This window comes from Cherax quadricarinatus, chromosome 100 (assembly GCF_038502225.1).
Source record: "Cherax quadricarinatus isolate ZL_2023a chromosome 100, ASM3850222v1, whole genome shotgun sequence".
Lineage (NCBI taxonomy): Eukaryota > Metazoa > Arthropoda > Malacostraca > Decapoda > Parastacidae > Cherax > Cherax quadricarinatus.
This window is the reverse complement of record NC_091391.1, coordinates 1,729,686-1,742,010: the sequence shown is the minus strand read 5'-3', so window position 1 is coordinate 1,742,010 and position 12,325 is coordinate 1,729,686. Positions and strand designations below refer to the sequence as shown.

General features: G+C 47.5%; 1 long non-coding RNA gene across 1 annotated transcript in view; it reads left to right on the top strand.

The window, feature by feature from the left end:
* The first annotated feature begins 9,823 nt into the window (after window positions 1-9,823).
* LOC128704678 (uncharacterized) overlaps window positions 9,824-12,325 on the top strand; it is a 40,779-nt gene continuing 38,277 nt past the window's right edge. Inside the window, exon 1 of the long non-coding RNA XR_011390985.1 lies at window positions 9,824-11,081. This is a non-coding gene — a long non-coding RNA (uncharacterized lncRNA). The remainder of the gene's footprint in view (window positions 11,082-12,325) is intronic.

Genomic DNA, 12,325 nt, shown 5'->3' with positions numbered 1-12,325 from the left:
TTCAAGACCCCTGGTTGTCTTCAAGACTCCTGGTTGTCTTCAAGACCCCTGGTTGTCTTCAAGACCCCTGGTGTCTTCAAGACCCCTGGTTGTCTTCAAGACCCCTGGTTGTCTTCAAGACCCCTGGTTGTCTTGAAGACCCCTGGTTGTCTTCAAGACCCCTGGTTGTCTTCAAGACCCCTGGTTGTCTTCAAGACCCCTGGCTGTCTTCAAGACCCCTGGCTGTCTTCAAGACCCCTGGTTGTCTTCAAGACCCCTGGTTGTCTTCAAGACTCCTGGTTGTCTTCAAGACCCCTGGTTGTCTTCAAGACCCCTGGTTGTCTTCAAGACCCCTGGTTGTCTTCAAGACCCCTGGTTGTCTTCAAGACCCCTGGTTGTCTTCAAGACTCCTGGTTGTCTTCAAGAACCCTGGTTGTCTTCAAGACCCCTGGTTGTCTTCAAGACCCCTGGTTGTCTTCAAGACCCCTGGTTGTCTTCAAGACCCCTGGTTGTCTTCAAGACCCCTGGTTGTCTTCAAGACTCCTGGTTGTCTTCAAGACTCCTGGTTGTCTTCAAGACCCCTGGTTGTCTTCAAGACCCCTGGTTGTCTTCAAGACCCCTGGTTGTCTTCAAGACCCCTGGTTGTCTTCAAGACCCCTGGTTGTCTTCAAGACCCCTGGTTGTCTTCAAGACCCCTGGTTGTCTTCAAGACCCCTGGTTGTCTTCAAGACCCCTGGTTGTCTTCAAGACCCCTGGTTGTCTTCAAGACCCCTGGTTGTCTTCTAGACCCCTGGTTGTCTTCAAGACCCCTGGTTGTCTTCAAGACCCCTGGTTGTCTTCAAGACCCCTGGTTGTCTTCAAGACCCCTGGTTGTCTTCAAGACCCCTGGTTGTCTTCAAGACCCCTGGTTGTCTTCAAGACCCCTGGTTGTCTTCAAGATCCCTGGTTGTCTTCAAGACCCCTGGCTGTCTTCAAGACCCCTGGTTGTCTTCAAGACCCCTGGTTGTCTTCAAGACCCCTGGTTGTCTTCAAGATCTCTGGTTGTCTTCAAGACCCCTGGTTGTCTTCAAGACCCCTGGTTGTCTTCAAGACCCCTGGTTGTCTTCAAGACCCCTGGTTGTCTTCAAGACCCCTGGTTGTCTTCAAGACCCCTGGTTGTCTTCAAGATCCCTGGTTGTCTTCAAGACCCCTGGGTGTCTTCAAGACCCCAGGGTGTCTTCAAGACCCCTGGTTGTCTTCAAGATCTCTGGTTGTCTTCAAGACCCCTGGTTGTCTTCAAGATCCCTGGTTGCCTTCAAGATCCCTGGTTGTACTCAAGACCCCTGGTTGTCTTCAAGATCCCTGGTTGTCTTCAAGACCCCTGGGTGTCTTCAAGACCCCTGGGGTGTCTTCAAGACCCCTGGTTGTCTTCAGGATCCCTTGTTGTCTTCAAGACTCCTGGAAGTCTTCAAGACCCCTGGTTGTCTTCAAGACCCCTGGTTGTCTTCAAGACACCTGGTTATCTTCAAGACCCCTGGTTGTCTTCAAGACCCCTGGTTGTCTTCAAGACCCCTGGTTGTCTTCAAGAGGGAGCTGGACAGACACAAAGTCAGTACCTGACCAGCCAGGCTGTGGTTCCTACGTTGCTTTACGTGCGTCCAGCACTAACAACCTGGCTGATGAGTCCCTGATCAACACCAGGCCTGGGCATGGACCGTGCCACGGGGGCGTTGACCCCCAGAATACCCTCCAGGTTTTTCCAGGTCATGGTAATACGGTATTCAGGTCACCTTACCCTTCAGAGACCTGACCTGTCAGTTGGTCACACCTTGCATGTTTGTATGCGTCAGGATGTATTGTATTCTGTGATAAGTAGAGTGTATAAGGGTCCACTGGTAGTGGTAGTAGTAGTGGTGGTAGTGGTGGTAGTGGTGGTAGTGGTGGTAGTGGTGGTAGTGGTGGTTGATAGGTAGGTAGCGACTTGCAGATAGCTGGGTATAACACGCAACGCTTTCAGGCTACCAGATATATTGACCAATACTTACATACAACGCTAGTGAGTCTTACATTCCTGTGTGTGTGTGTGTGTGTGTGTGTGTGTGTGTGTGTGTGTGTGTGTACTCATGTATTTGTGGTTGCAGGGGTCGATTCATAGCTCCTGGCCCCGCCTAATATGCGATGGCCGGGAATCGAACCTGAGTCAACTGATTGGGAGGCAACTGTGCTCACCACTATACCACCATTGCCCTGTGTGTGTGTGTGTGTGTGTGTGTGTGTACTCACCTAATTGTGGTTACAGAGGTCGATTCACAGCTCCTGGTCCCGCCTCTTCACTGATCGCTACTAGGTCCTCTCCCTGCGCCATGAGTTTTGTCATACCTCGTCTTAAAACTATGTATGGTTCCTGCCTCCACTACATCACCTGACTATTCCACTTCCTGACAACTCTATGCCTAAAGAAATACTTCCTAACATCCCACATATACACATTATTACTGCTACCACTGCTATTACCTTTAGATAGCTAATTTCCAACTAATCGCCCAGGATCCCTAAGCTAATGACGTTATCTAGTTGAATGATAGCTCTAGGCCTTTCGTGTTGCAACCCACACATCATCAGGAGCTTGCAATGTTGCAGAAATAAGTAGGAGGTCCGGGTAGATTCGTTCAGAGCAACATGTAAGCTCCTGATGGCGTGTTGATTGCAACACGAGAGGCCTAGAGCTATCATCCAACTTCCCCCATGGTTGTTTTGCATCGTCACTTCCACGGGTGTCCTTGCTCGATAGATAAACTGAGATAGATAAACTGGGATGGATAAATGAGATAGCAGTGGCTGAGAAATTAGGTACTCCTAGGTCTTAAGTGCACTCAGCTCACACACTGAGGTCCGCGGCTCGATCCCCGTTACGGGTAGAAACATTAAGACGTATTTCCTTAAGACACCTACTGTCAGTGTTCATCTATCAGCTCAGTAAGTAGGAACCTGGGTGTTAGGTGACTGGTGTGGGTAGCATCCTGGAGACAAAATTAACCTAAGTTGTGGGAAATTCTCTACACAACCAGTGACTTTCAGTACGTCATAGGTGTGAGCTATGGTCTGTATAAGTTTTACCATGTACTGCTAGAAATAAACATTATTATTATTATTATTATTATTATTATTATTATTATTATTATTATTATTATTATTATTATTATTATTATTATTACAAGATATAATGAATCAGAGGATGGGTGAGGTGGGTGGGTAAAGTGGGAGAGATGGGTGAATTCACCCAGTTAATATCACAGCATCCGGCTACTGTCTCCCACAGAGAGATAAATTTAGCATCATCTTGCACTGTGACGTCAGTGTGGCACTGGGCATGCCCTGTGACGTCACTGCCCCATGCCCTCGCTGCTGTGAGGTGCCCAGTTGTAAACATGACATGCTAGCCGTTTTAATTACGGCCTGTGATAGATGTAAAGTCTATCTACTACACCAGGGTCATTAAGACTGGTTGGTTGGTTAATGGGGTTTAAAGTCTATCTACTACACCAGGGTCATTAAGACTGGTTGGTTGGTTAATGGGGTTTAAAGTCTTACTACACGAGGGTCATTAAGACTGGTTGGTTGGTTAATGGGGTTTAAAGTCTATCTACTACACGAGGGTCATTAAGACTGGTTGGTTGGTTAATGGGGTTTAAAGTCCATCTACTACACGAGGGTCATTAAGACTGGTTGGTTGGTTAATGGGGTTTAAAGTCTATCTACTACACGAGGGTCATTAAGACTGCATGTCACCTATTCACCACTAGTCGAGAATACTTTAATACCTAAAATACTGATTCATGTAGACTCTTCAGTCAAATGCAGGCGAATATAATACTGGGCACCAGAAGCAATTCTGAGGTGGTCAGTCCCTCCATTTTAAGCAGAGGATGCTGTATGCGGGTCCCACATAAATGAGAATTGGACAGAAGTGCTCTGAATGATTCCTTGTTTAAGGTCCAGAAGGAACCCAGGCTGCTCTGACTTACGACACTGACATATCCGTTTGAAGTCAGCAGCTCATGTACGTTCTGACTGATTCTTTGTACATGTCAAGGTATCTTATTAACTAAGATAAGATACCAGATATATTAAGCAAATTTTCTAAATTTGCTTGTAACAGATAAGTGAACTGTAGATATAAATCCATATGTACGCCTGGTAACCCTTTTGGGGCCTAGTTCCTAGGTCTATTGTGTATCCATATGCTCTTGGGCTACCGTCTACTGGATGGATAGGAGGTGCACGATAAACTAGCTACCATCCACAGGATGGCTTTGAGGTGCACGATAAACTAGCTACCATCCACAGGATGGCTTTGAGGTGCACGATAAACTAGCTACCATCCACAGGATGGCTTTGAGGTGCACGATAAACTAGCTCCTTCGGTGGTAAAATCTAAATCTGGTCACTACCCTGCCTTGATAATCATACGTATGTCACTGGTGTCAGCAGTGTATACGAGCCCTGAAGAGATAGGTTAGTAGTAATGTTCTTTCCAGGTCCTTACCTTATTTGACTCCATTACTTTCTCACCAAGTTGGTATCTCTCCTTCACCGAGGCTTTGCATCACCTGCCTACAGAACAGCTTAAGTTACACAGAAATAATGGTCGAAATCGGACATTTCAGTTCGCCTTGGACTGTTCACTAGTCACATTAGAGTGCGAAGGGAGGGGTGCCAGAATATATACGAAAGGGGCGCTTCTATGTGGCCAGTTAATGATTAGAGGTAGTGGGTGAAAAGAGGGTGAGAGAGGTGCTTCATCACTGAAGGGTGGGTAGGGGTGCCAGGGAGTGCCATGGGATGCCAAGAGATGCCAAGGGATGCCATTTGAGATTTATGTAACTATTGTACCTGCATGTCCTCTACCCTAACACGAGTGATGGTTTTGTGTGGTTGCAGTGGTCGAGACTCAGCTCCTGGTCCCGCCTCTTCACTGGTCGCTACTTAATTCTCTCTTTTCCTGCTCCATGAGCTTTATCATACCTCGTCTTGAAACTGTGTATGTTTCCTGCCTCCACTACATCACTTGCCAGACTGCTCCACTTCCTGACAACTCTATGACTGAAGAAATACTTCCTAACATCCCTTTGACTCATCTGAGTCTTCAACTTCCAACTGTGTCCCCTTGTTTCTGTGTCCCATCTCTGGAACATCCTGTCTCTGTCCACCTTATCTATTCCTCGCAGTATTTTGTATGTCGTTATCATGTCTCCCCTGACCCTCCTGTCCTCCAGTGCCGATTTCTCTTAACCTTTCTTCGTAGAACAATCCCTTAGCTCTGGAACTAACCTTGTTGCAAACCTCTGCACTTTCTCTAATTTCTTGACGTGCTTGATCAGGTGTGGGTACCAAACTGGTGCTGCATACTCCAGTATGGGCCTGACGTATATGGTGTACAGTGTCTTGAGCGATTCCTTACTTAGGTATCGGAATGCTATTCTCAGATTTCCCAGGCGCCCATATGCTGCAGCAGTTATCTGGTTGATGTGTGCTTCCGGAGTCATGCTCGGTGTTATGGTCGGTCCAGTAGTTGAGACAGACAGGAGCGACCTGCTCTAAACCCATGTTGCCCTGGGTTGTGTCAATGATGGGTTTCTAGATGGGTGGTGATTTTGCTTCTTAGGACCCCTTCAAAGATTTTTATGATATGGGACGTTAGTGCTATCGGTGTGTAGTTCTTTGCTATTGCTTTACTGTCCCCTTTATGGAGTGGGGCTATGTCTGTTGTTTTTAGTAACTGTGGGACGACCCCCGTGTCCATGTTCCCTCTCCATAGGATGGTAAAAGCTCGTGATAGGGGCTTCTTGCAGTTCTTGATGAACACGGAGTTCCATGAGTCTGGACCTGGGGCAGAGTGCATGGGCATGTCATTTATCGCCTTTTCGAAGTCATTTGGCGTCAGGATAATATCAGTTAGGTGTGTGTCTACCAAATTCTGTCTCATAGAAAATTCATTTAGATCTTCGACTCTCAGTCTGGTTAGCGGCTTGCTAAAAACTGAGTCATATTGGGACTTGAGTAGCTCACTCATTTCCTTGCTGTCATCTGTGTAGGACCCATCTTGTTTAAGTAGGGGCCCAATACTGGACGTTGTTCTCGACTTTGATTTGGCATAAGAAAAGAAATAGTTTGGGTTTCTTGCAATTTCATTTATGGTTTTAGTTCTTCCAGCGTTTGTTGACCCCTGTAAGATTCCTTTAGCTTTAGTTCGATATTTGCTATTTCTCTGACCAGTGACTCCATACATAATGCAGATATATTGGCATCTTGTAGCTGCTCTGTTATTCGTTGCCTTCGCCTGTATAGGGAGCGTCTTTCTCTTTCTAGTTTACATCTTCTCCTTTTTCTTAAAGGCATAAGCCTTGTGCCACCGAGTTAATTTGTTCTAGGCATAAGTTGGGGTCTGTATTGCTTAGTCTATCTTCCCAGCTTATATCATTTAGGACTTGGTTTACTTGGTCCCACTTTATGTTTTTGTTATTGAAGTTGAATTTGGTGAAGGCTCCCTCGTGACTAGTCTCATTATGTCGGTCTGGGGCTCCACGCATACATGTCTGAACCTCAATTATGTTGTGATCTGAGTATATTGTTTTTGATATGGTGACATTTCTTATCAGATCATCATTGTTAGTGAAGATGAGGTCTAGTGTATTCTCCAGTCTAGTAGGCTCTATTATTTGCTGGTTTAAATTGAATTTTGTGCAGAGATTTAAAAGCTCGTGTGAGTGTGAGTTTTCATCAGAGCTGCCTCCTGGTGTTATTACTGCAACAATATTATTTGCTATATTCCTCCATTTTAGGTGCCTTAAGTTGAAATCCCCCAGGAGCAAGATGTTGGGTGCAGGAGCTGGAAGATTTTCCAGCCACGAACATTGCATTTGACTCCATAAGCAGTCCATGGACGAGAGGTATTTTATTTGTTGCTGGCTTTACACTCCTGTATATTTGCAAAGATGAATGTCGTTGGATTGGTGGTATGGGGAAGGGGGTCTTGTTTTCCTGGGTCTATTATCTGTTGTGTTGGGCTGGGGGTCACTGACTATGATTCCACTCCAGAAATGATTGAAGTTGTGTACGATATCTGCTATTTCCTGCCAGCTTTTTTCCCTTCCTGGTGCTAAAAATATCTCTCTGGAGTGGTTGTGGCTACCCAGGGTGTCCCATGGTCTGGATGTTCTGTCTTCTTGTACCCTTTAGGTGGTGTGCCTGATAATGTAAGTTATAGGACTATCTTTCTTAAACTGAAGAGTGACACACTGCAGGATGGAAAAGCTTACAGGAAGGAAGTTAACATTTTCCTGTTGTCATATGGGAACGACATTTTCTGGTGTGGTCAAAGCTGCACGTCCCATCTGTTTTTCCAGATATTCCATGACTGCAGATACCGAGTGCATAGTATTTGCATAGGCTTGGTTTCTGTTTGCCTTGTTTTTTGTGACTATTCCCAACTGTATTCCCTAATGTTGCGTGTTATCCTGTCTCATTTCTAACATCAGCACTAATGCTGATTCATTGCAGTGCCCTTCCTGTTATATGCGCCTGATCCTCTAGCTGCCGCACTAATCTCTTGTGAGGAGCTGTGTCGAAGGCCTTCTTGCAGTCGAAGAAAATGCAACCAACCCACCCCTCTCTCTTGTGTCTTACTTCTGTTACCTTGTCATGAAACTCCAGTAGGTTTGTGACACAGGATTTGCCTTCCATGAATCCGTGCTGGTTGTCGTTTATAATCTTGTTCCGTTCCAGGTGCTCCACCACTCTCCTTCTGTGTGTGTGTGTGCTCATCTGTCTGTTATTGCATGGGTCGATTCATAGCTCCTGGCCCCGCCTCTCCACTAGTCGCCACTAGGTCCACTCTCTCCCTGCTCCATGAGTTTTATCATGCTTCTTAAAGTTATGTATGGATCCTGCCTCCTGTGTGTGTGTGTGTGTGTGTGTGTTTTAGTGAGTCACTGGAGAAGGGAAGCAGTGTTTGCCATGATTATATTGAGACAGCTGTAAGCATAGCTTGCAACACTTCCTGGCTCTCACTCTCTCACTCTCTCTCACTCTCTCTCACTCTCTCTCACTCTCTCCCACTCTCTCACACACCGCCTGGACACATAAGAACACATAAGCTCTGGTGAATTAAGTGTCAAGTGATATGCGTGGGTGTCACGTCTACCCCAGCTGTCGTGTCACATAACACCATCGTCTGACATGATCCTCACCAGTGGGAGACCTACGTTTTTGGGGCCCTGGAGCTTAAACCGTTATGGGGGCCCTGGAGCTTAAACCGTTATGGAGGCCCTGAAGCTTGGCCTGTTATGGGGGCCCTGAAGTTTGAACTGTTATGGGGGGCCCCTTTGCAACCACCTTCCCATACAGTAGACCAAAATTTTGAAGGAATGTGGACTAAAGTGACCCCCGAAACTCTCTCCAGGTAAACTCCAGGTAAAGTCGCTTCTAGGGCCCCTCAGGGAAAAGGGGCCCTGATCCCTGTCATGAAGTAGAGGAACATACTTCATGACAAGGACCAGGAGCTAGCGTTTGCTGCCATTAAGCGAATGCTGGGGTGTTAGGGAGAGATATGGGGTTACAAGTTGAAGTATCTAACACAAAATGGGAGTTGACACAGTTGCTGTTTGCTGATGACACTGTTTTATGGAAGATTCTGAAGACAGGCTGCAAAGCTTAGGAGGCGGGACCAGGAGCTGAGTCTCGACCACAGTAAATACAGTTCTGTGAGGACTGATTGTGTTCCCACAATGTAACTATCACATAGAACACTGTAGCAACACTGGTGGTGTTCCTGCAATGTAACTATCATATAGAACAGTGTAGCAACACTGGTGGTGTTCCCACAATGTAACTATCATATAGAACACTGTAGCAACACTGGTGGTGTTCCCACAATGTAACTATCATATAGAACACTGTAGCAACACTGGTGGTGTTCCCACAATGTAACTATCATATAGAACAGTGTAGCAACACTGGTGGTGTTCCCACAATGTAACTATCACATAGAACAGTGTAGCAACACTGGTGGTGTTCCCACAATGTAACTATCATATAGAACAGTGTAGCAACACTGGTGGTGTTCCCACAATGTAACTATCACATAGAACAGTGTAGCAACACTGGTGGTGTTCCCACAATGTAACTATCACATAGAACAGTGTAGCAACACTGGTGGTGTTCCCACAATGTAACTATCACATAGAACAGTGTAGCAACACTGGTGGTGTTCCCACAATGTAACTATCATATAGAATAGTGTAGCAACACTGCTGGTGTTCCCACAATGTAACTATCACATAGAACAGTGTAGCAACACTGGTGGTGTTCCCACAATGTAACTATCATATAGAACACTGTAGCAACACTGGTGGTGTTCCCACAATGTAACTATCACATAGAACACTGTAGCAACACTGGTGGTGTTCCCACAATGTAACTATCACATAGAACACTGTAGCAACACTGGTGGTGTTCCTGCAATGTAACTATCATATAGAACAGTGTAGCAACACTGGTGGTGTTCCTGCAATGTAACTATCACATAGAACAGTGTAGCAACACTGGTGGTGTTCCCACAATGTAACTATCATATAGAACAGTGTAGCAACACTGGTGGTGTTCCTGCAATGTAACTATCATATAGAACAGTGTAGCAACACTGCTGGTGTTCCCACAAGCCTCATGGCTTGTGTTTCTGTTGTTCACATTACTCTGTTGTAACAGAACAGTAGTCGTCTGTTCATGGCCTCTGTTAGCAGACCTCAATCTATGTATCCTCTGATACTCAGTCTATCGTCTGAGAGTCAACAAGGGCCGCTGGCAGTCGTGGGTAGCACCACTATGCTATATGCAGCAGCGGCCAGCAGACAGCCTGGCAGAGCCCTGCAGCAGCCCAGACAAGCAGGACGTGTGTGGCGTAGCTGTAGGGATCTCCTGTTAGCAGCTAGAAGGATCTCCTGTTAGCAGAAGGAAGGATCTCCTGTTAGCAGCTGGAAGGATCTCCTGTTAGCAGCTGTCACTGCTGCCTCCAGCACCACCACCTTCCTCGAATAGCCTTCTACAGGAGGACCTTCCTGCAAGAGAACTTTCTACACGAGGACCTGCTCACAATACATAGAAAAGATCCATAAAAAAAAGAACAGTGGAAAGATGAGGTAGAAAGGTCTAGTGGAAAGATGAGGTAGAAAGGTCCAGTGGAAAGATGAGGTAGAAAGGTCCAGTGGAAATGTACAATGACCTTAGTTATGATCTGTTGCTGAATCCGGAATCAAATTCAGGCCTCCAGGAACTAAGCTAGGCCTGCAGGAACTAAGCTAGGCCTCCAGCATCTAAGCTAGGCCTCCAGCATCTAAGCTAGGCCTCCAGCATCTAAGCCAGGCCTCCAGCATCTAAGCCAGGCCTCCAGATTCTAAGCTATGCCTCCAGGATCTTAGCCAGGCCTCCAGGATCTTAGCCAGGCCTCCAGGATCTTAGATAGGCTTCCAGGATCTTAGCCAGGCCTCCAGGATCTTAGCCAGGCCTCCAGGATCTAAGCTAGGCCTTCAGGATCTTAGCCAGGCCTCCAGGATCTTAGCCAGGCCTCCAGGATCTTGGCCAGGCCTCCAGGATCTTAGCCAGGCCTCCAGGATCTAAGCCAGGCCTCCAGGATCTAAGCAAGGCCTCCAGGATCTTAGCCAGGCCCCCAGGATCTTAGCCAGGCCTCCAGGATCTAAGCTAGGCCTCTAGGATCTTAGCCAGGCCTCCAGGATCTAAGCCAGGCCTCCAGGATCTCAGCCAGGCCTCCAGGATCTAAGCCAGGCCTCCAGGATCTAAGCCAGGCCTCCAGGATCTAAGCCAGGCCTCCAGGATCTAAGCCAGGCCTCCAGGATCTAAGCCAGGCCTGCTGGAATTAGGTCAGGCCTCCAGAACCTACACTGAGTGCCCTGACGTGACCCCAGGTGTTGGGGTACAACTCCTGGTCCCAGGATGTCGTCCAAGGGAGAGAGGATACTAACCCAGATACAAGCCATGCAATGCTATGTAAGCCAGCTGCGCCAGGAAGCCAATATCAAGAGAATACCAGTAAGCCAAGCCTGCCAAGAGTGAGTACTCGGCTGTACTGGGGGTGTACTGCGTGTGTAGTAAGGGGTGTACTGGGAGTGTGTACTGGGGGTGTGTACTCGGTGTGTACTGTGTACTGGTGTGTGTACGGGTGTACTGGGGGTGTGTACTGTGTACTGGTGTGTGTACGGGTGTACTGGGGGTGTGTACTGGTGTCTACTGGGGGTGTGTACTGGTGTGTGTACTGGGGGTGTGTACTGGTGTATGTACTGGGGGTGCGTACTGGTGTGTGTACTGGGGGTGTGTACTGGTGTGCACTGGTGTGTGTACTGGGGTGTGTACTGGTGTCTACTGGGAGTGTACTGGTGTGTGTACTGTGGGTGTGTACTGGTGTCTACTGGGGGTGTACTGGTGTGTGTACTGGGGGTGTGTACTGGTGTCCACTGGTGTGTGTGTACTGGGGTTGTGTACTGGTGTCTACTGGGAGTGTACTGGTGTGTGTACTGGGGGTGTACTGGAGTCTACCGGGGGTGTACTGGTGTGTACTGGGGTTGTGTACTGATGTGCACTGGTGTGTGTACTGGGGGTGTGTACTGGTGTCTACTGGGGGTGTGTACTGTTGTGTACTGGGGTGTGTACTGGTGTGTGTACGAGGGGTGTGTACTGGTGTCTACTAGGGGTGTCTACTGGTGTCTACTGGGGTGTGTACTGGTGTGTACTGGTGAGTACTGGGGGTGTCTACTGGAGGTGTACTGGTGTGTACTGGGGGTGCGTACTGGTGTCTACTGAGGGTGTACTGGGGGTGTGTACTGGTGTACACTGGTGTATACTGGTGTGTACTGGGAATGTGTACTGGTGTGTGTACTGGGGTGTGTATTGGTGTCTACTGGGGTGTGTACTGGCGTGTACTGGGGGTGTACTGGGGTGTGTACTGGTGTCTACTGGGGTGTACTGGTGTCTATTGGGGATGTGTACCGGTGTGTACTGGGGTGTACTGGGGTGTGTACTGGTGTCTACTGGGGAGTGTACTGGTGTCTACTGGGATGTGTACTGGTGTGTACTGGGGTGTACTGAGGGTGTGTACTGGTGTCTACTGCGGGTGTACTGGTGTCTACTGAAGGTGTACTGGTGTGTACTGGGGATGTGTACTGAGAGTGTGTACTGGGGGTGTGTACTAGTGTTTGTACTGTTAGGTTAGTTTAAGGTACCAAGCAACAGCTTTCCTGGAGTGTTCTTGTGATCTGGTGTTGTGGTACTGTGTTCTGTTGTTGTGGTACTGTGTTCT